Source organism: Littorina saxatilis, linkage group LG11 (assembly GCF_037325665.1).
Source record: "Littorina saxatilis isolate snail1 linkage group LG11, US_GU_Lsax_2.0, whole genome shotgun sequence".
NCBI lineage: Eukaryota > Metazoa > Mollusca > Gastropoda > Littorinimorpha > Littorinidae > Littorina > Littorina saxatilis.
Window position 1 is genome coordinate 9,834,317 of NC_090255.1, and position 26,359 is coordinate 9,860,675.

The 26,359-nt window shown below is 41.3% G+C and overlaps 1 long non-coding RNA gene across 1 annotated transcript in view; it reads right to left on the reverse strand.

The window, feature by feature from the left end:
* Positions 1-18,618, reverse strand: part of LOC138980719 (uncharacterized) — a 33,092-nt gene extending 14,474 nt beyond the window's left edge. The window contains exons 1-3 of the long non-coding RNA XR_011460428.1: positions 18,515-18,618; positions 8,897-9,127; positions 2,374-2,580 (exon numbers count right to left, since the gene is read on the reverse strand). This is a non-coding gene — a long non-coding RNA (uncharacterized lncRNA). The remainder of the gene's footprint in view (positions 1-2,373; positions 2,581-8,896; positions 9,128-18,514) is intronic.
* Between the last annotated feature and the right edge of the window lie 7,741 nt (positions 18,619-26,359).

A 26,359-nucleotide genomic window follows, 5' to 3' on the forward strand; every position in this document is an offset into this window, starting at 1 on the left:
CTTGGGTCAAGGTCACATGTATTTTGGTAGGAAAAATGTGTAAAGCAGTTCTTAGTGTATGATGTCATTGCTAGGTTTAGCTATTTGACCTTGACCCTGAAGGTCAAGGTCATGTAAAGGTCAAGGTCAAGCATGTGAGTCGTATGGGCTTTGCCCTTCTTGTTGATTATATTAAGTGGCACCCAATGGCAGTGTTGGGATTGTAGATGCAAAACAATTATTTCACATTCATTACTTAAAGGCACAGTAATCCTCCCGTAAACCATCACAGATACTGTCAGGCTTTTACACACAGTACAAACACCCTTTCATTTAAACATTCACCGCTTGAGAACATCCTAGGTGCCCTCCGTAAAGAGCGAGCAATTTTCAAAGAATTTATTTTTGCGTGGTTTATCTTACCCCTGAGCCATCGTGAACCCGTGTGATCCAGTTTCCCTTTTTCACAATGTAGTCGTCAGTTAGTAATTTGAATGCGACTCGATGTGAGCTTATCTGCAATAGCACGTTATTATGTACCTCTGACTATGCACGAAACAAACGGCTGTGGTTCACAAGAACTCTAGCGATGGTTTTTGACTGTTCAGAGGAACTGGCGATAGGCATAAACCGTCGTCTGCTACGAGAACCACGTCCTTGCTTGACCCTGCTTCCGGGCATTTCTTTTTTCAAACTTTCAAAACTTCGAATTGTTCTGATCTTGTCTTGATGAAAAAAGAATTCTTTTATGATGTAAGAATGTGTGTATAACAAGCTGTCAATTTATTATTTAGATTTTAAAAGTTAGGTCCAGTGCCAAAACGCACCACGGTCTGATTGTGATGGAGACAATCCGCAAAATTAATTATTTACAAATTGCTCGCTCTTTACGCAGGGCACCTAGGATGTTCCCGTTTGGTGAGTGTTTAAATGAAAGGGTGTTTGTACTGTGTGTAAAAGCCTGACAGTATCTGTGATGGTTTACGGGAGGCTTACTGTGCCTTTAACAGACAACTTAAAATGCTTTTTTTTTTTTTATTAAACTGCACATATAAGTAAGGATAAAGAATTAAGATCCCGTCACATGCACATGTTGTCTGCCTAATTTTTCTCGATTGCATTAATTGCTTTGAAGTGGAAATCTTTTTCCACAACATTTTTAAAACATAAAATTCAAATGAGGATTTTTTTTCATTTTTTCCCCTTTAACAAAGCCCATTACCTTCTTCATATACGTTGTAATCGTCCATCTAGACAGATTTTAAACTGCTTTTAAGAGTACGTGTATAAGCTTAGTTCGTTCTGCTCCATTTATTTAATTAATTGTATGCGGCATTGTTATTTGCAATTATCTAAATAGAATTGTTAAAATCAAAATCAAATGAGCCAGTTAATATATACAAAAACTAGTCGCGTAAGGCGAAATTACTACATTTAGTCAAGGTGTGTAACTCACAGAAAGAAACTGAACGCACTGCATTTTTTCACAATGACCATAGTCCGCCGCTCGTGCAAAACGCAGTGACTAGCGCGGTAGTAGTTGCGCTGTGCTGCATAGCACGCTTTTCTGTACCTCTCTTCGTTTTAACTTTCTGAGCGTGTTTTTAATCCAAACATATATCTATATGTTTTTGGAATCAGGAACCGACAAGGGGATATCATGCCCAGGAACTCTCATGTAAAATTTCATAAAGATCGGTCCAGTAGTTTACTCTGAATCGCTCTACACACACACACACACACACACACACACACACACACACACACACACACACACACACACACACACACACACACACATACACACGCACACACACACACACACACACATACACCACGACCCTCGTCTCGATTCCCCCTCTATGTTAAAACATTTAGTCAAAACTTGACTAAATGTAAAAAGGGAACTGTGCATGTTCAATGAAGTATTTTTTTTACGGTACGATCCAGACTTAAACTAATTTTTCGATGTGTGATCTTTTAAAAAAAATCAAATGTTCTGGTAGCTACATCATTGTGCAAGTTTTTTCTTATTATTCTTAATCACTGAATACCTTTCAGCCTATTATGCTCTTTTGAAATGTCTGTGAGTACATGATTTTGTTGTAACAAGGTTAACATTAATAAAGTCATTCAGGGTATCAGTAGATCATTTATCTAAATCGTTTTTCTATGTGTTTTCTTTGTAAAAATGAACAGATCTGGTAGTTGGAACAATGTGCAAGTTTATGTTGTGTTCTGAGAGAGCTAGCCCAGTATGTGTCGTGGGCTACTCTGGTGTCACATTTTAGAAATTAGACCATTTTCAGCACTGCCGCTCCCTTACAACAGCTGACTAAACCAGCTAGTGGCAACAAAATAAATTAAACCATGTCAATTAAAGATAACACTCACCCTTTACGGTCAGACTGCACGCAGAAAAATTAGAAAGAGAATAGTTGTTCATGCTTAACATGCAGGAATAAACTCCAGAAAACCGCGGGGTGACATCAGGAATAAGCAGTCTGATGTGATTTGAAATGCCACCGTCGTATACGTAACCCTCTGCTGGCTCGCAGCTAGGTAAGTTTTTGTTGTGGTTTTTCCAGCACGTTAGCACATCTGCAATCAAAGAAAAATGCATACATGTGAAATAAATGTCGAATAAACAAACATACATACAAACAAACAAACAAACAAACAAACAAACAGGTCATATGCAATCAAAGAAAAAGTATACAAGTAAAATGAATGTTGAACAACAAACAAACAAAAATGTCAAATGAAATTATGCTAAAGAAGACGAAAGTAAATAGTTAATGAAGATAAAAAAAAACTAAATCAACAGCATTATTAAAAAAATAGAATTTCAATCGAACAGAATGTGTTTGCTGAAATTGAGACAAGTCGCGAATATTAAAACAAGGACTCTTATCAAAATATAAGCATTAATTCAGGTGTCTGTACACCTCTTACCACACATTGTAATACAAGAGGATAACCTTCTAATATCTGATATGTGAAAATTTGTAAAATTGCAGTTTAGCTGTAAGAGTTCTCACGGTCAGAGGAGGGGGGGGGGGGTAAGATCTAGGGCAGAGGGATGGGAACGGAAGAATTAGGAAATCTGACAGTTGACGGCTAGCAGGGGTAGCGGCGGGGAGGGGAGGGCAGGTAGAGTGCGGATGGTGGGTATGCGTGGGCGTGAGAAAGTAGTCACTGAGGAAGGGAGGGTGAAACTCTGGAACTGGAGGGAACTGAGGGTTAGTTGTAGGTCACTCAGTCGCCAGCCGCGCTACAGCAAAGCAGCAATTTCAATTCAGCATGGAGTTTTCGCTATCCGAGTGGATAGAGAAACACGAAATTGGAGAGGATGTGCAAGCTGCATTGAAAAAAGAAGGCTTGCTTGGCCAAAAGGCCCATAAGTGCCTTTGCTTGATTGAAAACCAGGACTTGAAAGACCTGCGGTTGTGCAAGGCAGACTTTCTGCTTTTGAAGGAAGCAGTGAAAGAGATACAAGAAGACAATGGTGGCAGGCCTTTGTGTGGACCAACAATCGGTGTCCCCCTAGGGGCTCCAGCTCAGAAACAAAAGCAGAGCCGAATGACTTTGGATGATCTGCTACAGCCTGTCCAGGGTCAAGGCAAACAGCCCCGGTCGGACAGGGTCGACCTGGACCCAAATAATAATAATAATAATAAATAACTTTTCTATAGCGCGAGTCCCATCAATTGGCTCCAGGACCCAAGCGTGTACCTGACAGCCAGGAGAAAAGACTCAGGTGAGTCAGCCCTTAGGGTGGTGGATTTTATTTCATCAGCGGCAAGGGAGAGTGAAGAGATCGACCTGGGTGGAGGGATATCTCTGAAAATGGCAGGGCAAAAACAAAAGCTCGAAAGAGTGAGCCCAGCTATGTGGATGGCGGCCAACGGCCGAATAATGGCGGAACTCATCAAAAACGGAGAGTTGGACACCGAAGAGTCAGTGTTTGATTACATTGCTTACACGGTGAAGGTGTCGGAGCTGGCGTGCAGATACACGTGGGCTTCTGTACTCATGTACGACGACGAGTACAGGAGTCTGCAGGCGGCGACCGGCCATCGATGGGGGGCCGATACTCCTCACCTGTCAGTGGTGGCGTTGCGGGAGAAGCCCATAGGGACAGGACAACAGCGCCAGCAACCTGGTACCAACGTGGCGGCACCGAACAAGCGTCGGACTAACGCGAAGGGAATACCGTTCTGCCTACAGTGGAACAAAGGGAACTGCACCTACGGCGACAGGTGCAACTTTGACCATAGTTGTGCTACCTGTGGTAAGGCGGACCATCCGTCTAAAGATCACGCACTGGCAGGCAGCGGTAAAGCAGCGGCCGCGGCGACTACTAGCATCGCCTAGGACAACGCGCAGCAGGCTTCAGCAAGGGTAGGTCCCCCACTTTCCAGCTTAGTTAGAACTGAAAAAACTTTTTCTGGGAATTTTGTTGGAAAAACAGGGTCCATAAATAGCAAATTAGACGTGTGGGAAGAAGAACTGCGGCATGATAGAGACAGAAAATATTTGCTAGACGGAATTAGACACGGATTTCGTTTGATACCTGAAAACATAGCGGTAGATAAGGTTGAAGTTAGAAATCATCAGTCAGCCAAACAACATAAAGACGGGGTCGAGAAAGAACTCCTAGACCAGATTAGCAAAGGACATTATATTGTTACTAACACTAAGCCAGACATTGTGAGTGCATTGGCAGCAATACCTAAAGATGATGGTGATATACGGGTCATTCACGACGCTAGCAGGCAACGTGGGGCAGCTATGAATGATTATGTCTCTGCTGACCCAGTTCAGTTCCAAACTCTAGAAGAGGCTTGTAGACTAGCAAAACCTGGGTACTGGTGTGCAAAAGTGGATTTAAAATCAGCGTATCGCTCAGTCGCTATTCATCCTGATAATTACAGCGTAACGGGATTGAAATGGAAGTTTCATAATGACACTCACTCTACGTATATGTTTGATACTCGCTTGCCCTTTGGGTCCTGTCTGGGACCCTCTATATTTCACCGCTTGTCACAAGCTGTAAGGAGGTGCATGGCCAGGAAAGGTTACAAAGATGTGGTAGTTTACATAGATGATTTCTTGATAGTAGCCCCTACGTACGACACGTGCAACGCAGCGCTGCATTGTCTGATTAGGTTGTTGCGTAAGTTAGGGTTCCTTATTAGCTGGAAAAAAGTGGTGGGGCCAACCCAGAAAATCACCTTTCTGGGGGTGGACATCGACACGCGGGCGAGCACCTTGTCCTTGGGTAAAGACAAACTCAACAAACTGGAAGAGCGGCTTCGGCAGTTTCAGCATAGAAAGCGGGCAACGAAACTCCAATTGCAGAGCATAGCTGGGCTTCTTAATTGGGCGTGCCAGGCAGTGCGAGGAGGAAAAATTTTTCTTCGCCGTATTCTGGACTTAATCGCCCCGCTGCAGCAGCAAAGCCACAAGGTCAGATTGACCTCAGGCTTTAAAGGCGATCTCTCGTGGTGGCTTACTTATCTACGAGTTTTCAACGGAACTGTGTTTTTCAACGAGCAAACAAATGTGCGCGTACACGTGGACGCTTGTAATCAAGCAGCGGGTGCATTCTGCCAAGGGGATTGGCTCTATACTGTGTTTCACTGTGATCTGCCAGCAGCGGAAAAGCTGCATATAAATTATAAAGAGGTTTGTGCAGTTTTTCAGGCTGTGAAGCAGTGGGTCCCCTTGTGGAGAGGCAGAACGGTAATAGTGCAAACTGATAGTACCGTCACAAAAGGCATTATTAACAAGGGACGTTCGCGAAATGCGTTTGTGAACAGGCTTCTCAGGCAAATGTTTTGGATATACGTGCGAAACATGACTGTGTTGTGCGGGCTATTTCTGTGTCAGGAAGCATCAATATTGTGGCTGATACTGTGTCTCGGTTGCATGAACGAGACAACATAGCTAAGTTGTTTGTGTTGTTGTCTAATTGGTGGCATGGTAAAGGTGGAGAAATATTTGATTTAACCAAACATATGTCTACTAAGGCTTTGTTATGTCTGTCCATTAGGCGAGTCAAGTGGTCTCAAGGTTGAGCTCAGACGGGAAGTGGCGATTTTTCGAGGACAGACATTTGCGACAAACACTAAAAGAACATATTCGACGCATCTGAGGATTTACCTTGACTTTTGTGAAAAACTGTGTTGAAAAATTGGGCCGGTGCCTGCTGATGAAGAGACTGTTACATTATATGCTGCATATTTAGCGCGCACTCGAAAGCCTTCAACTGTGAGACAATACCTTAACATTGTGAGGCTGTTGCACATAGAGTGTGGATTGGTCAACCCAATGCAAGACTCGTGGCTTGTGAAAAGTACACTAAAAGGCATTGAACGGATTAAAGGATGTGCTGTGCAGCGGAAGACACCCATAACACCAGAGGTGTTAATGAAAATAAAAGGAAAGTTGCGTTTGCATGTAACACAGGACTGCATATTTTGGGCAGCATGTCTTGTCCTCTTTTTCGGGTTGTTACGCAAGTCCAATGTGTTCGGCCAGGTGTTTGACCCTGAGAAGCAATTGACAAGGGACAGTTTTATTGCTGACGAGAATGGGTCTTTAACTGTGGTGGTCCGTTGGAGCAAAACAATTCAGCGGCGAGAACGGACTCACACTATCGTGTTACCAAGCATAGCACCACACCCGCTCTGTCCAGTGACAGCTGTTGTGAAATCATTCCAGTGCACTACGCCCGCTGCTCCAAACTCTCAGGCCTTTCCAATGGCCAGCTCGAAATTCGATGCCAAATTAAAAACACTGGCAGGCAAAGATTACTCTAGCCATAGCTTCCGAAGAGGTGGTGCCACCCACGCTCTCAGTTGTGGGATTCCCGGTGAGGTCATTAAGGTGCTTGGGGACTGGCAGTCGAACTGTTACCTTTCTTATTTGGATCAGCTGCCATGCAAAATGCTGGACTTCTACCGACTTATTTTTGCAAAGAAACTCTAACAAAAATGGTTCTCCCTTGGTTCCAATTTTGGGTGAAGGAATGGGTGCCTCCCCTTCCTATTTGGGTGAACATTGACCTGAAGGTCATGTGTCAGTGTTTATTCAATGTGGAATATAAATGAATAAAGAGGCCCCCATGCTTTGTATCCCAAAATTCGTACTTCACGTGTTGTAACTGTGAGTGAGTGTGTGTGTGTGTGTGTGTGTGTGTGTGTGTCTGTGTGTCTGTGTGTCTGTGTGTCTGTGTGTCTGTGTGTGGGTCTGTGTGTGTGATTGTGTGTGTGTGTGTGTGTGTGTGTGAGCGTGCATGCTTGTGTGCATGTGTGGATGGGTGTGCGTGTGTGCGTGTGCGTGTGGGTGTGGGAGCTGAGGCGAGGGGGAGGGGTTATTGAGTATCGTAGCAGCTAAGTGAAAATTTGTAAAATTGCAGTTTAGCTGTAAGAGTTCTCACGGTCAGAGGAGGGGGGGGGGTAAGATCTAGGGCAGAGGGATGGGAACGGAAGAATTAGGAAATCTGACAGTTGACGGCTAGCAGGGGTAGCGGCGGGGAGGGGAGGGCAGGTAGAGTGCGGATGGTGGGTATGCGTGGCGTGAGAAAGTAGTCACTGAGGAAGGGAGGGTGAAACTCTGGAACTGGAGGGAACTGAGGGTTAGTTGTAGGTCACTCAGTCGCCAGCCGCGCTACAGCAAAGCAGCAATTTCAATTCGAACCCACCACCTTCCCCATCACCTCCTTCCCCATCACCTCCTCACCTCAAGAGGATAACCTTCTAATATCTGATATTCATTATTTTCCTATTAAATTACTGTTGTATGTTTGAAGAATTTGTTCTGTCTTTATTTTCTTCTCATTAGTGTTTGCCATTGTGTTGTTCCCTTTTCATGTACCTTTCATACTAAGCACTTCACATCATATCTGGGATCAGTTATTCAATATAAATAAATAAAAATGGAACAAGCCTAGTACACGTATTACACGTTGCCAGCTTGATTTCAAAAGCATGATGACTATCGTAACGTTATCCCATATGCTATATCCACCAGAAACTTGACTAAAAAGCATGATTTGTTTACTTGCAGCTTTATTATATTGTCTACTATTGGTTTATAAATGAATACAATCAAAAGCATTTGTAACAGTTATGTCAATGCAATATTCGTGTTCCACTGTAACACTATTCACTTTTCAGGATAATTTTACAAAATTAACCAATAATGGCAATCCCTACTACTTTTCTTTTTATGGTTTTATATTCTTCAGTGATATAGGTCACTGCACAATCAATTTCAGAATTTTTGTCTAGTTTGTAAATTTCAGCCTCAATTCCCTCTTCTTTGTCACCAGTAGCAAAAATTGACTGATACACATAATGTATTTAGATTAAAAACAAGCTCAAATATCAAGAAAATCCGTTTTATGCAAATTAGGTTAATTTATATATGTGTTACAACGACTATTTGTTGGTGCTGTCTCAGCCACAGGGTTTTGGATAGCCTATATTTTACTAGTCTTGGTGAAAAAATGCATTTTGTTCAGTTGCAATTTGTAAGGCCCACAGATTGAATGTATTGATTTCGCTTTACGCAACATTTTTGGGGGGATTTCCACCCCTGCACCTTCTAAGGCATACTTTTGATTCCCCCCCCTCTCTCTCTCTCTCTCTCTTTTCGGTGTTAGTGTTCCGCCGACGTCTTTGGTAATTGGTTTTTCATTTCAACTAAATTTACCTATCTACGTTTATTTTCTATGTCAAACTACTCCGTGTCGGTGAGTGACCTATGAGCTTTAGCAAAAACCGTGGGCTCACTGAATATCCCCCTCCTGACATGGCAGTAATATGATTGTAAAAGGTCACACAATTGTCATTATAAAGGTCACAAACGAGAGTCGCAAGGGCTTAGCCCTTCTTCTTCTTCTTACTTGTTGATTTGTTGGTGATGTTAGAAGGAGACCACATCACATATATATGATTGTTGGATATGCTCTCATCTGGGCTGAAAACGCAGTCCACGAATGCGTCTTTTCCTGCAGTGAAGATTCCAGCGGAACAGTGAGATGATCTAGATTCACACAAATGAGTTGTTGCAGATATGACACACAAGAAGAGTAGTCTTGCCATTGTCACTTCTCTTCGGGTTTTATTTGCTGCACCTGCACACAAACACGCACACGCACGCAAACATACATCGATTTTAATGACAACTTGAATGAGCAAACAAATTTTAAAACAGTATTTTAAAGCTTCTCAGCTAAAATGCAATTCCATAGTCTGAACTGAGTCAAATAATTCTTCATCAAGCTTTCAATCAATTTGCTCTAAAACATGAGGTCACCACAGTGCAGCCTAAACTGTTGCAAAAAGCCGGATATTATGTCATGAGACACATGATTCATGTATATTCCGAACAGCAAAGTTTCATAAACATAAACGTATTTCCGGTAGTTTTCCTAGAATTGCTCTAAACACGTGAGCACACACACACACACACACACACACACACACACACACCACACACACACACACACACACACACACACACACACCACACACACACATACACCTCGTTTTGATTCCTGGTCTATGTTAAAACAGACTAGAAAGCATTTTTGGAATGGCGAAAACATACATCCCTTCCCGTGAAAACGATAATGTCAACCATCACAGATCTGTAAAGACTGTTACACCAAATGAGAGCTAGCACCCTTCTACCTGAACACATACCACAAATCAGAATGTTATGCTACGTAGGATGCCCTGGAAGTCCTTAGAATCTGATAATATCGCACTGCTCACCGTTAATTTGATCAGACTATTTTCTCGAAGAATCCTTCCAGAACTGCGATACACTTTCTCATTCTGTAAAAATACCTTTCAAACACGTCCACGGCGTGGGAGACATTTCATGCGTAAAAAGCTCTGAGACGGTAATTTATTTTAGCTCAGAAGGGCCACTTTTTCGCAGTCGGCTCACATTGCTCGCAACTGTAGGTGTCGTAGGCAGTGTACTGCTTTACTTTTATGTTTGTAACCTTCATGAATGCATTGGGTATCATCACAAGAAGCCAACTATGGGCTACAATGAATATATTTCGCACTAATAAATCATTCATGTCAAAAAGTGGAGATTTTTGTGTATTTTCGTAGTAATACAGACCAACACAGACCATCCAAACCATAATGGGCAGCTGAAGCAATGCAAAAGCAATGTTTTGGCGATACAAAATGTCACAGACTATTCTTAGATTTCTCTCAAAATTAATTAATTCGTTTCGATGATGTTCCAGCTCTGAGCAAAAGCGAAATGGGTGGAGCTTTGGTGTGTTCCAGCTCTGAGGCGATTTGCAAAACGGGAAAAATAAGGCACGAAGAGATGAATATTTACTCCTGCTGATAGAATAGCAACATTTCAACACTGCCTGTCAGTCAATTGCATGTTAAGTGGTGAAATCTGCATGTTGTGTGGCAAGAAAGAAATGTTCCAGCTGTGAGATGTTTGCTTAACAATAACAATAACAATAACAGCACTTTATTGTCCATTAAAATATTACATAAAAATGGAAATTTTTCTTCGGCACACCCTGCCTGCCTGTAAACGATTATAACAACAATTGTATAGGACGACACACATAAAACATAAAACATAAAACATAGGTTCACAATCACAAGCACACATCATATTTCCAATAACACTAACCTAAAGTGCTGTCCTTGTCATCTTAAAATTTAGTAATTTTACAGATAATATCTAATAAGGTAAAAAACGTCTTTGAGACTATCACAATCAAATATGATATTGCACTATGTAAATTTACCCTCTCATATCACAGGAGTTGGGTTTCACAGCAGAGTAATCACATTACAAATATTCCACACACACCTTCACACATTTTTTTTTTCCCCAGCCGACCAGCCTCTACGTGATGCGAGAAGAATTTTTGAAAATATTCCAGCTCTGAGCTAATCTTACCACTCCAGGTGTATCTCATTCTATATTTAAAGTATTTTTTTTAACAATAAGATGCATAAAAAATAAAGTAAAAAATCAAATTTTCATCAGTTGCCGATCAGTTTGGTTGGCGCTTGTCAGGTAGTCACCATTTTGTATCCCTTTTTAAAAATTTTAATTCAGGCTTTCTTTTTGATAGTACAGGGTGACCCAAAAGAAAAGCAAACCACAATAATGATAATTGTATAACTTATTTAGCGGTTGACCAAATTACTTTATATTTGGTGTACATTAACTTCAACGTATGCATGACCAGTCCTCAGAGTGCATGCTTTTATTGTCAAAAAGAACACCAAGGTGAAACATTTAAAGTGTACAAACGTTCCTTTGTCAAGATGAAGGCCAAAAAAAGTACCACCTTCGTGATTATCAACTGAAACCAGACAGAAGGGCAATCTGTATGTTGATGTGGAGGGTTGCATAACCAGAAATCAAGAGAAACAAATGCATACACGACTCGCCACGGTCGTGTCCCATTACAGTGACCCCCTCCCCTTTTAATACCCACAATAGAAGATTTCCTCCCCTTTAAGAAAAAACAGAATGACTCCTTCCATTCCTAACCCCACCCTCCCCCTCCCTGTACCACCCTATCTGACAGAAGACTCCATCGCTTTTAAGACCCTCCACCTTTAAGACCCTGTTTTCTCAAATATTCTGTTCATAACCTCTGTAAATTAAACCCCATTTTAAGATTTCTTCTCTTTTAAGACCTAATTTTCTCAGGGTTGTGTAGGTCTTAAAAGGAGGATTCCACTACATATGATCCCCCCACTCCCCCCCCCCAAAAAAAAAAAATTATTGAAGAGAACGTTTACAAACTTGATCAAGGCTAATGTGACTTGTATCATTCCATTTTGTTATTCAACTCTAAGAATATTTCACATATACAAATTTTCACCGCCCCTAACCCGACCTACACCATCACTAGCCTGACATACTCAACATCCACAACATTTTGAAAACAAATTCTTTTGTTTTACTTAAGGGGAGGTTCTAGCATGAGTGAAAGCGATTTTTCCCAAAAAATGTGATTTTGGGGTTCTTGCAATAATGGGTAGATAAAACATTGTATAGTATTGTGGTGGAAGAAATTTCACCAAATCATTAAACCGTTAAAATGACAGTTTAACCGCCAAAAAACACTCTGCTCCTTGTTTCTTGGTCCCTAATCGTCGGATTTACACCAAAATTGGCACAGTGATCCATTGTCCCTAACTGATCTCCAATACAAACTTTTCAAGAAGAAAAAGTTAATTATTGGCAGTTAAAAACCCGTTATAAACCGTTATTTTCTAATTTTTCACCGATCTTTATGAAATGTTGTGGTTAGGTTGGTTGTCCCTAACTGAATTTCAACAAGAATAAAAAGTTGATTTTTGGCAGTTAAAAAACCGTTAAATCCCGTTTTTTCACCAATCTTCATGAAATGTTGTGAGTAGGTCCGTTGTCCATAACTGAGTTTCAATACGTACTTTTCAGAAGAAAACCAAGCTTTTGTCAGTTACAAACCGTTATTTTCTAATTTTTCACCGATCTTTATGAAATGTTGTGAATTTCAACAAGAATAAAAAGTAAATTTTGGGCAGTTAAAAAAACGTTAAATCCCGTAAGATCTACGGCATTATTCCAATGTACTTTATTCATAGGTTTGTGTGTGTTCGTTTGTAAGAGCAGTGAGTGATAATAGCATGACGTATGAAAAAACCGTCTGGGGATATCATACCCAGGAACTCCCATGTAAAATGTCATGAAGATCGGTCTAGTAGTTTTCTCTAAATCGCTCTACACACACACACACACACACACACACACACACACACACACACACACACACACACACACACACACACACACACACACATACACCACACCCTTGTCTCGATTCCCCCCTCTACGTTAAAACATTTAGTCAAAACTTGCATTTGACTAAATGTAAAAAGAGAGATGGAGAAATATAGAGAGAGAAAGAGAGAGAGAGAAAGAACGTATGCGAGTGTGTGTGTGTGTGTGTGTGTGTGTGTGTGTGTGTGTGTGTGTGTGTGTGTGTGTGTGTGTGTGTGTGTGTGTGTGTGTGTGTGTGTCGGGTGTCACGTCACTGATTTGTCAGTGTGTTGTGTTTGCGATGTGTGTGTTCTGTGCGAATTATTTTTTTTTTTTTTTTAATTTTTAATTTTTTTTTGCGTTTGGTTGGCTTTTGCTTATTGTGGCTTTTTTCTCTGTTCCCTTTCACGTTTAACCGCCCAAAACTAACTTTTTCTTCTTGAAAAGTATGCTTTTAATTAAGTTCATTTTGGGAAAACGGATCACTGTGCCAATTTTGTTGATAATTCGACAATTAGGGACCGAGAAACGTGGGGCAAAGAGTTCTTTAAAGATCGGCGAAAAATTGGAAAATAACGGTTTTTAACTGACACAAGTTTGTTTTTTTTCGTATTGAAATCTATGTAGTGAAATTCAGTTAGGGACAACGGATCTACCCGCAAAATTTCATAGAGATTGGTAAAAAAATAAAATTTAACGGTTTTTAACAGCCAAAAAATAACTTTTTCTTCTTGAAGAGTTTGTATTGAAGTTCAGTTAGGACAACGGATCACTGTGCCAATTTTGGTGGAAATTCGACAATTAGGGACCGAGAAACGGTTGTTTTCCAGTTTGACGTCGTATCTAAACTTTGAAGCCTTTTTTCTCAGAATGATGTTTTCGGCACCTTGCTTCGCCGTTTCCTTGATAACTCAAAATGTTCTCAACCGACTGGAACAAAACGTGGCATGGCTTTTTAGTATTCATAGGACTACACTTTGAGTTTGTGGAAGGCGTTTGTGGGTCGGGATAAAACCGTTATATGTGAATATGATGAAATCAACGTTTTAATTAAAATAACGTAAATTTGATTCCACAAAATGTAGTCCAAATACATGTTATTCTATGTTTTGAATTTCTTTAAAAAATGTGCGCTCCTTGAAGAATTATCAAGGAAACGCCAAAATCACTATTTTCGGTTTCTAGATAATGTATGTTTTTCCGTTGAATTGTTTCTCAACGGTAGTTGTCGTGACATATTAACTAACACAATATATGGTTCAGCAATGCATTTGACTTTATTTGAGTCGAAAGACAGTTCAAATCCATTAATATTTCCCATTCTAAATTCTAGAACCTCCCCTTAAACCGTTATAATTACACTCTTTTTTTTTACCATTTACGAGTTTTGGCTGGCCAAGACCAAAATAATGTATGTACTCAGACACTTGTGTTACCTCATTTCTGACACTATGACATCATAACATGACGTCATCACCAATGCTCTAGCCAAGACTAAACTACCCCAGACACTAAGCTGTGACCAAATCAAAAAAACAGGGGTAAAAATCTTTTCTATCAAACATTTTCATGCTGTGACTCTGAAATTTGACGAAACAAGCTAAATTTTGGTCATGGCTGCTGATTATCAACACCTACAATTGTGTAAAGTATGGAGGCTTTTGCTCCCAAAATATCCGAGAAAACCTCAAAGTTTTAGGAACATGACCACAACGTGACCCCACAATGTGATGAGGGTCAACCAAACTGGGGTCAAATCGGGAGATAATCAAACCCTAGCAATGTGCAAAGTGTTAAAGGTCTAGCTTCAAAAACATCTGAGATAACTTCAACATTAAGTTTTTACACAAGTGGATGAAATACTACAAGTAGATAACATTGTTCATTGGCTCTATTGACGCCCGTTTTTAACCACTTGCTTCCCTTTACATGATAAACCGTCCATAGATCGTCGTTCTCCCAAACCAACTCCTTAGTATGTCATCGAGAATAGAGGATTTTGGGATATCCTTTCATGCGCCTTTCGGCGATTGGTCAATGCATTTCGTGTCAATAATGTCGGTCTCGCTTGAAATTATAGCTACTTGATAATGCTTTCCAAACTTAGCTGCTTCTATTATGATAGGCTTACGGTTTTTAAATCAAACATGACCTCGCTATGACCCCAACATTTGCCGAGGGTCATCCAAACTGGGTTCATGTTGGGAAATCATCAAACCCTAGAAGTATGCAAAGTTTCAAAGATGTAGCTTTAACAAATTTAAGAAAACCACAACGTTAACTTTTTGGTCCACTAACAATCCAAAAACAGATATAGACTGCCAACGTTCCAAAATGCAGAATCAAAAAACAAGATTGGTAGGTAATTGGAACGTTTCTTATAGACAAAAACCTGTTACATTTACTAGTACGTCGAACCAACGAGTCTTTGAAGTAGACAGACAGACAAGCCCTTATGAAACAGATAAAGAACTTATTTCAAGATTGTGTGGCTCGTTTGCAAAATGCCAGCGAGGTAATGATCAATCACCTTGAATTTGGACTCATTAAACCTTCCATATTCATCGTAAAAACTTTTGAGGAGATTGTTTTTAAATATTTTTGGCACGATATTTATGTATTCACGGAATTGCTGCATTCGCGGAATCGGTAAAAATTTTGCCTATTTCGTGTTATCGGCATAACGCTGCCCATTACGCGAAATTGGCAGCTTTTTGCCAAAAAAGCGTAAAGGCATCTAAAACTTGCCCATTTTGCGAAATCAGCAGCCAATTTTGGATTTTAAAGTTTTCAAAAGCCTTGGGTATCACCACACATAGCCAGTTTGATGCTAAAATGGATTGACATCGCAATAGGGGGCTACTTAAGCAGACCCTAACCGAAATTAAGCCAAGACGTAAAATGCATTATGCTTGACACAGACCATACACAGCATTTTTGGGAGCTAAAGCAATGCAAACGCAATGTTCTGGTGACACAAAAAGTTACAAATTGACTGCAGATTTCACGAAATAGGCAAGTTATAGAAGACTTAACGCACTTTCGTCAAAACGCTGCCGATTTCGCGAAATGGGCAGCGTTTTGCCGATTACGTGAAATGGATAACCATGTTGCTGATTTCGCGAATTCGGCAATTCCGTGAATGCGGCACGACATATGTATGTTACAGCAATATTACAAAATCCCCGAAAATGTCGGTAAATTTGTAAATTTTCTGTGTCACTCGGTGATTTTGTAAATTTCCTAAAATTTCTAGAACATTTGTAAATTTCATGGTTTGAAGGGCCAGGAAATTTGTAAATTTACTGGAAACATATTCAAATGAAAACGAGTTTTTTTTCTCATGGAATGATACTCACTTATTTAGACAGACAGACACACAGACACAGACACACACACACACACACACACACACACACACACACACACACACACACCCACCCACACACACACACACACACACACACTCTATCTCTCTCATCTTTTTCTGACTCTCAGAATGAAAAACATATGTTAGATATTGTGGATAGAAAAACAAGTCCAAAACAAAAACCATTGCGTTGTCGGAAAATTAGATTTAATCGGCTTGTGTTACTTAGACAAGATGTCAGCACAATCTTTGCCTTGTGGTTTTGGACAACCCATTATCTTCGTTATAGTATTTAGTGTGTTCCATCAATCAATCAATCAATAGGAAGCTTATATAGCGCGTATTCCGTGGGTACAGTTCTAAGCGCTTGTCGAAGAGTTGTCAACACAGGACAAACAAAGAAACTAACATCTAACACGAACCCTATCACACACTAGCAAACCTGATAAACATACAACAAACAACTGTTTAACAACAATGTACACATCAATAGCTAGATCCAAACAAAATAATATTAAGCACAACTGAAGAAAACACCTCTCACAGAGCACAGCACAAGAATGTCTTTTGGGGCACAACACATCACGTCGAACATGAAAGTCGCAGCCAGCTACGGGAAGAACTGAGTCTTCAACCTACTCTTGAACGCGTCAAGAGAGGGGCTCTGGCGAAGCTCAAGCGGCAGGGAGTTCCAGACGGAGGGGCCCGCGGAGGGAAATGCACGCTGACCAGCAGATGCGAGTTTCGAGCTAGGGATGTGAAGGCGGAGTGGGTCAGCAGCAGAACGAAGGGGACGGTCGGAGGGCTGGGTGTACAGGTCCAGGGAGGATTGAAGGTACTCGGGAGCAGAGTCGTTGAGACACTTGTAGACCAGAGTGGACAGTTTGTAGGAGATTCGGGTGTTGACAGGGAGCCAGTGCAAGGAGCGAAGTAGGGGGGTGATATGGTCTCGCTTCATCTTCCTCAACGTCAGCCTGGGAGCAGCGTTCTGGACTCGTTGTAGGCCATGAATGGATGAGGCGGGAAGGCCATCCAGAAGGGAGTTGCAGTAGTCCAGACGACTGAAGATGAGGGAGACAACCAGCTTGACACAGGCGTCGTGGGTGAGGTAGCGACGGATGGAGGCGATGCGTCGTAGGTGGAAAAAGCAGGTCTTGATGATGAAGGAGATGTGTGTCTGCATGGAGAGAGTGGAGTCGAGAAAGACGCCAAGGCTCTTGACAGCAGGGGAGAATGGAACAGTCGCGTCATCCAGCTGGAGGTCGGTCACAGTGAGGGAAGCAATCTTCTGTCGTGTTCCAACGAGAAGGGCCTCCGTCTTCTCACTGTTCAGCTTCAACTTGTTCTCAGTCATCCAGTTCTTGATGTCAGTGAAACAACTGGAGATGGATCCCAGGAGATGGTCCTCCGGCTTGGCGCTGTTCTGGAGCTGCGTGTCATCGGCAAAGGAGTTGTAGTTCAAGCCGTGGCGTTCGATGACCAGGGAGAGGGGTTGGGTGTACAGGGTGAAAAGGACAGGGCCGAGGACAGACCCTTGTGGGACGCCGAAGCGGACAGGGACAGGCTGAGAAGAGAACGAATCAGTGGTGACAGTCTGAGAGCGGTTCTGGAGGTAGTTCCGGAACCAAGAGAGGGCGGTGTCGTGAATGCCGAACGTGGAACTGAGGCGATCGACGAGTAGCTGGTGTTGACTTTCATCCTGTGAATTCGACACATTGATTTAATGTAATAGTTTCACTTTATGTTACTTCTTTTAGGTTGGGGGAGCTTGATTACACGCCACAAATCGACCCAGGTCTTTATTTAGGGGAAAATGCATCATTCCATTAAATGCATCACAGCTCCTTGAGTAGAATTATTTTTTTTACTAATTTTACAGACTGACAGTAGTAATAGTAATTACTTTTTTTCCAATTTTTCTGCACTTCACAGAAAGTAGCCAGCCTGTTGCTTTTTGGTATATGGACAAGTGGAATGATGCTCTTGATCTTATCACATGTTAAAAGCCGAATCTTTGATGGCTAATGCGGGAAGAAATGTACCTTTGAGGGCAATGAATTCCCTGGGGTTTTGACGAGTCAACAAAATGTTGGAACTTCTTTTGCCTGGGTGCAATGAGAAATGTTTTAGGAAAAAAACGTACCCTAAACCCTTACCCTAACCTAAGCTAACGCTGTGTTACTTATTTCATGATTTTTTCTTATATTGCGTCTGTAATGTTTGTTGTTGCAGGATACCCACATCCATACTTCCACATTGATCTGCAGCTCTCTTGGGGCAGAAACAGTCATATCAAATGCCATGCTACACTTAAAACAAGGATACAATATTTCTCACCTTTATTTGTATAAACAAACGTATTTGCGTATCAAGATCACCCCTGTAGCCTCCAATGATTGAGCCTAGTTCACCACTTGATGATATAAATGGCAGAATTGTTCCTGCAAGAAAAAGGAATTGTCAGTTCAATAACACGCGTTCTGTTACTTTCGTTGCAGCGTGGCTTAAAAGGGCACGCCCAGTTCGGCCGTTTTGCATTGTCATTCGAGACAATACAAACGTTCCAGTGTGATCTTGAAGGATAGTCTAAGGAACATCGACTACATAATTATGTTAACCAAGCTTGGAATAAACGCAGCTATTAAACGATTAAAGTTAGCATGGTTTTAAATGAAGGTGAAGGTGCATTCAAGCGTATTTTGAATGAGGTTTACACAACTTGAGTAGCTTGTCATATGTCTGGCAAACAGCGCTATTATCCCTCATATCAAAAGACGGTTAAAGAGCAGACAGGATAACTCTGCAATAAGTGTATCTATATTATAATACGCGACCGGTTTGGGGCCTTGCATCGCTATCTCCTCCCAAAACCCGGCCGATTTGGGCCCCGATCTCTGGGGTATCTAGAAACATTTTGCGGCGCGCACGATGCGCCCGGTTAGAATAGCCGATTCCGAAGCCAATTGGCTTTTTCTGGCAGACGAGGCGACCGGAAGGCCTCCCCATTGGCTGTTAAACGAACCGGGTCTCCCATTGGCTCAGACCGAATGAGCTTATCGGAGCGCCACCAGTCCGCCCGCACCGAAACGCATTCTCGACAAGCGGCATCGACAAGCAAGTTCGACTCGGCGAATGTTCGTTCAGGCATCGACCAAGCGCGACAGGTAAGTCAGTCTCCTTCTTAAAGTGTTCCGAAACCATTCTGCCACAGGGTTTATTCCAGGCTTTATTCGAAAAACCACGCCAGGGTCTTTCAACGCTGCATCAAGAATTGGATTTATTCTATGATAGCTGTGTAGAGATGGAGAAGGTTTTCACCACGCGGCACATGTCTCGCCCGACATTGTGATTTTGCCATTCTCTTACGCATAGGCCATTCGTGAGGCACGTGTCTCACCCGACATTGTGATTTTGACATTCTCTTTCGCATAAATGGGGTGGGGGGGAATTAGAGATGGAACATTTTTGCCGAAGTGGATTCACAGCGCGCGGCGCGTTGTGCAGCGTTGCGATTTACAACGCGCGGCGCTACTGAGGAGCGCTGCGATTCACGACGCGCGATGTATTCTGCTGATACATTTCCTTCACAATCGCAAAGTTTACAACTGCTACATCTATCTGATCTATTTGAGAAATAAAATTGAATTATGAGCTATGAATTTAACACGCTAAAGTTCAAATTTACCCATAAACCTGTGTACAATCTATATATTCTTTTTCCTCATTTTCTTTTTCCTCATTTTCTTCACATAGGAAGACGTCATTCTCTTCCGCAGACAAGGCGACAGATAGGGAGATGTCCACTCTCTTCCGCTGCTGTTAGTGTTCACGCATCGACAACTTTGTCCACACTTGACAGGTAAATCCCAATGAATTGATAGCAAATGCAGGTTCTACAAATGTCAGCATTTTTAATTTATTTGGGTGATTGCAAGTGCACGTTCTACAAATTTGGAGACTTAAATGCCTCTGAAATATGAGCTATGAATTTAACACGCTCAGGTTCAATTTTACCCATACACCTGTGTACAATCTATATATTCTTTTCTCTCATTTTCTTCACATAGGAAGACGTCATTCGCTTCCGCAGACAAGGCGACAGATCGGGGGATGTCCACTCTCTTCCGCTGCAGTTAGTGATCAGGTATCGACAACTTTGTCCACTCTTCATTGTGGGTGATGCGAACTGCGACAGGATTTCTTTCCCAATTCTATAATTGGTGTTACATATTGTTTTTACACATTTTAACTAGCATGCTTCTTAATTGAAGCGTGACAAAATCATTTTGTCACATTGACTGAATTCTCAGACTGTCCACATTGACTGAAATCTCATAAAAGGGCACCATTTAACGACAGAACCCACTGTATATTACTTTTTCATTCCTATTTGCTGATGTGTAACACCATGATCCACAACCCACACCCAATTTAGCTGCTACAGTGTGTGAACAAACTATTGATGTACTTTTTACAATGAGCGGTTTTGCTGCTAGCATTGGTCACCTCCCTGGGCCCAAGGGAGAGAAGCGTCTTACCTCCCTGGCGCGAGCGCTAGAGGACACGGGTTAAAAATTGCTTCTTTGCGATGTGTAAATCGGTACTTTTCTATTTAATTTCTGCAGCTTAGGTAACTGCGCCATGTGTAAAAGATGGGTAGCATATGATTCAGACATACCTCGACACCACACATTTAAAAAAACAATGAAGACTATGCGCAGTTACCTAAGCTGCAGAATAAAATAGAAAAGTACCGATTTACACATCGCAAAGAAGCGATTTCCCCCCGTGTCCTCTAGCGCTCGCGCCAGGGGAGGTAAGCAGGGCTAGCAGCAAAAGCGCCCATTACATGTGTTCTGCATCTGAAAATTGGTTGATGATGGTCTGGAAAGATAGCTTTTGTTGTCAAAGTCAGGGTACTTGCCTCACAGAGTGACTGGATGTGCTATGTTTGCATTCAGATCATTTCAAACCTAAGTTGGTGATGTGTAAATATTTGTTTTTATTCTCTTTGTACACACCTTTGCAACTTTAGTTCAGTGTGTTGTGTGTGGTTTAGTTGTTACATATATACATTGATATTTTGTTCATTTTGCACATGATTGCATTTTCTCAATCCCTTTGAGTTTGCTACTGTCTGTGTGTGTGTGTGTGTGTGTGTGTGTGTGTGTGTGTGTGTGTGTGTGTGTGTGTGTGTGTGTGTGTGAACAAACTGTACCTTTGCTGTACTTTTTGCAAGTGCGGGTGTACTGATGTGCAACTATGATAGTGTTCTTCATTGTGATCATTAGTGCTGTTTTTTTCTCCAGCTCCCAATTGTAAGCATGACGATGTGCACACAGTTCATTTGCACATTTAGCGTTGTGTGAGAGTGTTTTTCTCTATACATTATGCATGGTGATCTGTAAACATTTTGCTTCACTGGACTGTAAATCTTATCCAATCCAATCCAATCCACAATGCATATGTAAACATTTTGTTGTTCGCAGAACCAACTTCACATTTTAACTACTTTTTATTCACATGTTTGCCAAAGTGTAAACATTTTGTTCCATTAAACGCTGGTTGTTTTTTTCCTGTCTCAATACAGCTCAAGACATGTATGGTGATGTGTAAAAATATTGTTCTATGGGCACATTTTTTTGTGCACATTTATGTACTTCACTTATGTCAACTAATTTAAGTGCAGTCGATCGTACAAACATTTCATTGTGGGTGACTCGAGCTGTCGGCGAACTGCGACAAGATTTCTTTCCCAATTATATAATTGGTGTTACATATTGTTTTTATACATTTTAACTAGCATGCATCTTAATTGAAGCGTGACAAAATCATTTTGTCACATTGACTGAATTCTCAGACTGTCCACATTGACTGAAATCTCATAAAAGGGCACACATTAACGCTGTTTTATCCTTTCCCAATTATATGAAAATTTGATAGGCGTTTTATTGTTCACAGTACCAACTGTTACTTTTTCCTATTTGCTGATGTGTAAAACTTATTGTACGGTGCACACTATTTTCTCCCAATAAATTTATGGCATTTTGTTTTGTATGATGCCATCAAACATTTAACACGTTTTTGTTGCTTATTCACAATTAATTCTGTAATTTATAAAGAAGAAAATCCCGTGCGTAGCACGGGTATCACTAGTAGTTCTTAAAGCCGAACATCCGTCTCCAGGGGACCAAGCCTTGTTATAATAGAAGGTCACGGAGCTAAATTTGGTGTTGCCAGCACGAAAAACTAGAGCTACATCTGCCGTGCGCCCATATTGGCCCTTTTTTGTTTAAAATCTGGACAATAAACATTTCTGCGTTTTCCCGAAACAATATCTTTAGTTGGAAGAATAGGTCACATTTTTTTAAAATGCAGCAACTCTTTCAAAATACACGATACCTGGTTGCCAAGTCAATGCGAAGTACTTGCGACGTTACAAATATGCTTGTGCTCGTTGCCTAAGTACAGGGTGACCCAACAAAAATGCCATCCACAAAAATGCTAATGAATTCTACATCTGTTGACCAAAGTGCTTCCTATTTGATTTACATTACCTTCAGCCTCATTCTGATCATCATCGGTTCACGCTATCGCTCATGGTCTCTCTGACAGGATGCATAATTACTGCGCGGAATCTATCAAAACAAGAATAGAGAGTTATCTCCCAACTGAGACGAAAGTGATTGCAGATTGGCCGTCTTCGACAGTGATCTCCGTTCTGTTCTTTACAGTTATGATAAAGACATCGTTCTAAGGTTAAAACGAGTTGAAATGTTGTGGGAAGGAGACCGTGATATTGTTGCATCACTCCCAACTGGTCACGGAAAAAAGTGTCGTCTGCTTCGTAGCCAAAGTTGATTATCACGTGACACTTTTACCATATTTAGAATTGTTTGCACAGTAAATACCGTAAAGTACCTTGTAAGCGCCCACCCCCCCTGTGCACCAATTCCAACCCAAAGTAGGGGGTGGGCGCTTACTAGGTACTACACCATATGCACGAGCAGTTTTCAGTAAGAAATGTGATCTTTGATCACTTCGTAATCATATCTTCTTTCTTTTTTCATCTTCCATTGTTTTTCTTGTTCATATTGTCATTAGAAGAGCTTGGGGAGACAAATGTCGTCGCATCCTTTTCTTGTCTGCAGAGGTGCCGCTGTCGGCCGCACTGTGTCTGTTTCCCTTGAACAAGGGGTGCTTCTTCTGGATATGGGCAGCAGTCTATTTTACTTGGCCAAAGACTGTTTTCGGCAGAAAGAGAGAGAGAGAGAGAGAGAGAGAGAGAGAGAGAGAGAGAGAGAGGAGGGGGAGTAGTGTGTGTGTGTGTGTGTGTGTGTGTGTGTGTGTGTGTGTGTGTGTGTGTGAGAGAGAGAGTGTGTGTGTTTCCATTGGCGTTATTATCCAAATAGTCAAGAGCTGACAGCTTAAATGCAACGGTGTACGATTTGATCCGCGGCATCTTGTAATCATTGACTTGCAGGCGTTTAGATCCAAGGCGTGCAGACACACGTGATAGGGTTTGCAAGAAAGGGAAATCCTTCACAAAACTAGCAGATCAAGTGCGGATTTTTTATTTCCCCTGATTTCTATGGTGCAAAGTGGGGGGTGGGCGCTTACAGGGTACAATACCCTGTGCACGGTTTTGGACTAAAAGTGGGGGGTGGGCGCTTACTCGATACTGGGCGCTTACAAGGTACTTTACGGTACACCCGCGAAAGATAGCTCGCTTGAAACTGTCTTACATATCAATTCTTTTGTAATTTAAAAATTACACAACACCATGAAAAATCATTATCGACGATCGCGAATCTGCTTATATCATAACACATTACGAAAAGCATAAATAAGTAAAAAATCGATTTCTTACCAACAGAAAGAAAACCAAGGCATCCTCTCAGGGATAAATGAGACCCGAAGGGAAGTAACTCATTTTGACCTGAGTTCAGGATGCTTGAGCCTATGCATGGTTAGGTGCCTTCAAGCTTATTTTGAATGAGGTTTACAAAACTTCAGAAGCTGGTCATATGTCTGTCAAACAGCGCTATTATCCCTCATATCAAAAGACGGTTAAACAGCAGACAGAATAACTTTGCAATAGTTGTATAGTTCTTAAAACCAAATATCCGTCTCCAGGATACCCAGCCTTGTTATAATAGAAGGTCACATAGCTAAATTTAGCGTTGCTAGCACAATAAACTATAGAGCTAGGGGAAGGGCCTCTAATATGAACCACTTTTTGTTTCATGCTGATCGATAACTTGCTTGTTTTCTTGCAAAGAAGTTTCATTTTGTGTTTGGTAGTTCTTCTCTCTGGGGTTAACCGTTAGACCTAATTAGAGTGAATTAGCTTGGATAGACATTCAGCAAAAATTAAAGACAGAAAAATTTACCAATTGTCCATATTAAGAGCCTGGGCGCCCAATACGGACCAGTGAAGTGGCCTTCACGAATCACTGTAATAATCCCCCTATACTTCAAAATAACATGATACAACTTAGTGTGCAAGTCAGACTAATTAAAATATGGCCAGATTTATCTGTTTCGGGTTGATGAGAGTATAATATGAAGCACATCAGGAAACTAAAGAAGCTTATCGAAAAGAAAGTGAAGCTAAGTGAAATTATCAACTACCATGAAAAGAAGACTATTTGATTTTTTTTGAAATCTCGAGGGCTAGTCAGTTATAGGTTATTTTCAGCAAGCTTCTTAATGAGTTAATGAAAATAGCCCTTAGCTTTTATTTTCCTCGATTTGTCGAAGGTGGTCCATATTAGGCAAAACACACGTACTTTGAGATTGTGCTTTTATTTTTGTTTTCAGTAGAAACTCGGGGTCAACTCTGCTAAAATGTAACAAATACGGTCTTAGCTGTATAGCAATTTGTGTGTAATAACAGCTTTGGCTGTGGACAGAAACGAGTCCGTTTTAGGCGAAAAATTTAGAGTGAACGCTGCCAAAAGTGTTTAAAAAAAGAGAAAAAGCCTAACGGTTTTGAGGTTTGTGTTTTGACATGTGCAAGTTATCCAGAGAGGGTGAATACAGCGAATGGAATTGTTTTGAGCGCTCTAGTGCCGTTAGTTTGTCAGAACAGGAGGTGGTCCATATTTGGAGCCGGTCCATATTAGGAGCTCTTCCCTTACATCTGATGCGCGCTTTAAATGGCCTTTAAAAAAGATTTGTTTAAAACCTGGACATTAAACATTTCTACGAGTTCCCGTGACGACATCTCTATTGGGAAGAAAAAAGCACATCAAAGAAACTACAGCAACTGTTTGAAAAGATACGATACCTAGTTTTAGAAGTCAAAACAAAGTGCTTCAGACGTTGCAAAGTGCTGATACTTATTGGCTAGTTAAGGAGAGAAACAACAGTGAAAAAACAGATTTGTTTGTTTCCTGGACATTAGCGTTTTCTTTCTGATTCTGGATTTTAAACCTCTTCAGGTTATTCTGATATATTTATCTTAGATCAGAATTAATCATGAACAATAAAAACGGGTAAATGACCAATGTATGTGTATGCAATCCTGAAAAGACAATAATTCAAAAGACACAACACAGCCAAAAAGAAGGTTTGGGAGTTGACTGTGAGTTAAAAACATCGTCACCGGTGGTCACGTATGTATGACTGTAAGCAGTTTTTGTTGTTGAGAAGATTACCGTAAAATCCCTAGCAAACGCCCAGTATCTAGCAAACGCCCACCCCCCACTTTTGGGGCTAGGAGGCGAGAGTGTGTATGAAACCGTTTGATGGCTAGCTACGCAAGAATTAAACACCATTTGTTGATACCGAAAAGGTCGTCTGCACTGGTCGGTAAACAGCCATGGACAGCCAATCGGATTAGCAGCAGTGTGGCCGCCATGTTTTCTCTTCAAGCGAGCAAGCTCAAAGCTACCTAGCGTTCGAGGCGAGAATCCTAGCGTCCCTCGCGGCGAGAGATGTCCAAGAAACAGTACTTTCTCGCCCCATTCGCCAATCTTGCCTGTAAGAAACGGGGGACAGATCTACCTCCCGTAAACCATCACAGACACTGTCAGGCTTTTACACACAGTACAAACAACCTTTCGTTTAAACACTCACCGCTTGAGAACATCCTGGTTGCCCTCCGTAAAGAGCGAGCATTTGTCCAAGAATTTATTTTTGCGTGGCCAGAGAGAGTGATCAGACAATCGGACGACG